A 4,441-nucleotide genomic window follows, 5' to 3' on the forward strand; every position below is an offset into this window, starting at 1 on the left:
CCTAAGAAGAGCAGTAAAACAGGGAAGGGAGATTGGAGATATCAGGATATTTGTTTTGCAATTTTATAAAGTGTGGCTGGGGAAGGTGATGAGAAAAAGATGAGAAAATGAATTTTAAGTAAAGACTCAAAGGAGATGGAGAAGGTAACCCTGTGGAGATCTGGTGGAAAAGCCTTCCAGGTGGAGGAAGGAGCAAGTGCAGAGCCCTGAGGTGGGAGTGGGCTTGGCTGTTCAAGGAACAGCGAGACTTTCACTGTGAGCGAAATAAAAAGTCCCTGGAGGGTTTTGAGTCGATTCTGTTAAGCTCCAACAATGTCACCCTGACTGCTGGGTGGAGACTAGACTGAATTATGGGCTAGGGGAGAGTAGGGAAACCTGTCAGCAGGCCATTATGATAATGCAGAAGAGAAAAGGCGGTGATCTGGGACAGAATGGTGGCAATGGGATGGTGAACAGTGGTCAACCTCTGGCCTTAGGGCCAGCAGGATTTACTCTGGACCAGATGTGGAGTGTGAGAAAAAAGAAAAGAGCTAAGAATTATCTGAACAACTGGAAGATTGGGGTTCCCCAGGTTAGAGGGAGTATCAGGGGCTCATTTCAACGTGTGAAATTTGATGCGTTTGTCATACACCTAGGTAAAGATGTCTCTAGGCAGTTGGACATATGGGTCATGAATTTAGGACAAAGTTCAGGCTGCAGATTCATTTTCCCACATCCCTGTAGTAAGGATGTGGTGTATCAGAAATACATTGGCAAATTGTCTTTCTACAAATGGCATACATCCAGAAGGTTCATGGTTTCCAGTCCCAGTCACTTGAGGCCACGTTCCAGTTGGCATGTGTACAGATAATCTCTTGCTCTCACCCTTAACCAAGTGGGTTAGAAAAACATGTCCACACTTTCTTTCAAGGACCCCTAGGGATGACTTGGGAGCTCAGAAACACAGTTCCATGGAACTAGGTTTCATAATCTCCGATCCAGAGCATTGCTTTTCAGTTGCAGTGGCCTCCTTACGAGGCCACAAAAAGTTTGGAATAAAGCAAAGAAAACTTGTTTAGCTACCAGGGCTGCCTTTGTAGAACCGGGGGCAGATCACAAAGCTGGCATTATCTCACATTGTGAATGACTTTATCAAGAGGAAATCCTCTTCAAAGTATGTCAAGGGTAGGCTTGAGGGGAAAAGGAGTGAAAAATGGGGCTTCCCTGGCGGCGCAATGGTTAAGAATCTGCCTGCCAGTGCAGGGGACAGGGGTTCGAGCCCTGGTCCGGGAGGATCCCACATGCCGCGGAGCAGCTAAGCCCGTGAGCCACAACTACCGAGCCCGTGTGCCACAACTACTGAAGCCCACATGCCGCAACAGAGAAGCCACTGCAATGAGAAGCCCGTGCACCGCAACGAAGAGTAGCCCCCGCTCACCGCAACTAGAGAAAACCCACGTGCAGCAACAAAGACCCAACACAGCCAAAAATAAAAATAAAATCAAAAAAAAAAAAAAAAAAGAAGAAGTGAAAAATGCAACATGCAACCCTGGGAGGAGGTGTGGCAGATTGGCTCTGCCTACATCACAGAAGGAATGATTTTTTTGACTTGTGTGCACAGGAGCGTCCGTTTCACTTTGTAACAGAGGGCCAAGCCTCCAGCCCAGTGTAGCTGCATCCTGGAGTAACTGCTCAGCCCCAGGTCCAAAGCGTGGGAACTGGAGCGGGGCCACGAGTCACTCAGCACCGACAAACACAGTAAAGCCCTGCTGTCTGTGTTACAGTGTGGGAGGCAGGGGAAGGCAAGGAGGTTGAGACAGGAGGAGAAGTAGATGGAGTACAGGAAAGAGCATCGGGAGTTCTACGAGGAGAGCTTAAGGTGGTTTAGAGAAGATTTGAAGACTAGGTGGCATTTGAATGGTCACTAGGATTTGGCTAAGCAGAAAAGGGAAAAAGGGAAATCTTAGCAAAGGAAATGGCACAAGCAGAGGAAGATGTCTTCAAAGAACATTAAATTAAAGTGGCAGAGCTAAAGAAAGAGAAAGAGGGCGTGGAAAGGGAAGCAATACTACAATGTTGTGGTTAAGTCCATAGTCTCTAGAGTCAGGCAGATAGTGAATTGAAGGCCAGCTCTGCACTTTACTGTGTGACCTTGGGCAAGTTACTCAACCTATATGATCCTCTGTTTCCTCAGTGTTCCATGTAGTGAATGACATGAATGCCTAATAGGGTGTTTGTGAATATGAAATGAGATAATCTATTTAAGTGCTTGGCACAGTTCTCTATAACTATCCATCTTACTATGAAAGGTAAAAGATTGAAAGAAATTATAATAAAACATTGTGGTAGTCAGCCCTGGATGGAGGGATTTGGGGTAATTTTTATCCATTTCATTCTTTCTGTATTTAGTATGTTTTCTTCCACATGTATTCTAATACTAATAATCTCGAAAACATAACATAGGTTTTCATTCTTTTTAAGATTGTGTGAAAGGCAGTAGAGGGCAAGAAGTTCAGAAGAATAGATTGAGGCTAGATCACCAAGCACTTTCTTTTTTTAAAAATTTATTTCATTAATTTATTTATTTGCTTGTGCCGGGTCTTAGTTGTGGCAGGCAGGCTCCTTAGTTGCAGCTCTTGGGCTCCTTAGTTGCAGCTCAAGGTCCCCTTAGTTGCAGCATGCAGGCTCCTTAGTTGTGGCATGGGAACTCTTAGTTGCAGCATGCATGTGGGATCTAGTTCCCTGACCAGGGATCAAACCCGGGCCCCCCTGCACTGGGAGTGCGGAGTCTTAACCACTGCACCACCAGGGAAGTCCCACTTCTTTGTGGCAAGAGTTTCAACTTGTTTCACGAACTCAAAGATTCTATACACGTGTTTTAGGCGTTCCATAGATATTTGATTTAATTTTCTACATTAAAAATATTTGCTGAAATATATATTTTGAAACTATAATACATTACACGTTTTAATATGTAATACACAAATATTAACATATGAGAAACATTAAAATAATTTATGCTACCACTTGACTTGTTTTGTTGCAGACCTTATAGTAAAGCTACTTTTGCATTCTTGTGCAAATAAGATCTCCTGCAAGATGAACTGTTAAAACCGTTAGCATTTGCCGCTACTTAACTGTGTAAGAATTTTCTCAATACTGTACAATCAAAATAAAAATAAATAAATAAATTGAATGCTAGTATAAGAATGTAGTTCCCATGGTTACCAGGGGGTAAGGGAGAGGAGGGATAAATTGGAAGACTGGGATTGACATATACACACTACTACATATAAAACAGATAACTAATAAGGACCTACTGTATAGCACAGGGAACTCTACTCAATACTCTGTAATGGCCTATATGGGAAAAAAGAATCTAAAAAGGAGTGGATATATGTATATGTATAACAGATTCACTTTGCTGTACACCTGAAAATAACACAACATTGTAAATCAACTATACTCCAATAAAAATGTTTTAAAAAAAGAATCTGGTTCCCTTACCCTTGATTTTAGATTTTTGTGTTTATCAGAAGAGCCTCATTTTCCCTCACTGATTGACTTTATGATCCATAAATGTAATGATTTTTAACTTAGAAAATAAATTCATATTAATAAAATATAATTTTTATCTGTTTTATACATTGGGGTCTGTGTCAGATTTTTGTCTACGAAAGCATTCATCTGATTTGGAAAATTTTAAAAAGTCTGGTTCTTCGAGGAAGATGCGGTCACTGCTGCTGCAGAGCGCTGGTCCACCTGGTCAGGAAGCCACGCCGCAGCCATGGCTTTTCAAGACCCCTGAAAGACTCCCCTGGCGCCAGAAGTGGCAACTCACCGAATTAGAATTACCTTAACCAGCCGCAACACAAAATCTTTGGAGAAGGTATGTGTTGACTTGATCAGAGGCACAAAGTATAAGAATCTCAAAGTGAAAGGAGTAGTTCGGATGCCCACCAAGACTCTAAGAATAACTACAAGGAAAACTCTTTGTGGTGAGAGGGTCTGAGACTTGGGATTGGTTTCAGATGAGGATCCACAAGCGACTTCATTACCTTGCACAGCCCTTCTGAGGTTGTGAAACATGTTACTTCCATCAGTATTGAGCCAGGAGTCAAGGTTGAAGTTGCCATTGCAGATGCTTAAATCAAGCTTTTTAATAAATTGATAATCAGTTGCGATTTTTTTTTAAGTCTGAAAACCAATATTCAACAGGCATAAGGGAGCCTCTGAAAATTTGGGGGTAGAAGAGTATAAATCTTAAGTCTTTGCAATTTTTCTGGTAGCAGTGTGAGCGATGGATTGAAGGGGAAAGGGTACAGACTGAAATCATGGAGACCAGTTAGAAGATCACTTCCGAAGTATAGCTGGGAGTGAATAGGGTCTAAACTAGGGGGCAGGGCAGTAGACAAGGGGAGGAGAAGATGGATGGGAGAGACGCTGAATGTGGGATTGACTT

At 42.5% G+C, this 4,441-nt stretch overlaps 1 pseudogene; it reads left to right on the forward strand.

Annotated features, from left to right (window-relative positions):
* The first annotated feature begins 3,766 nt into the window (after positions 1 to 3,766).
* LOC101336569 (small ribosomal subunit protein uS10-like) lies at positions 3,767 to 4,151 on the forward strand (annotated as a pseudogene).
* The last annotated feature ends 290 nt before the right edge of the window (positions 4,152 to 4,441 follow it).

Source organism: Tursiops truncatus, chromosome X (assembly GCF_011762595.2).
Source record: "Tursiops truncatus isolate mTurTru1 chromosome X, mTurTru1.mat.Y, whole genome shotgun sequence".
NCBI lineage: Eukaryota > Metazoa > Chordata > Mammalia > Artiodactyla > Delphinidae > Tursiops > Tursiops truncatus.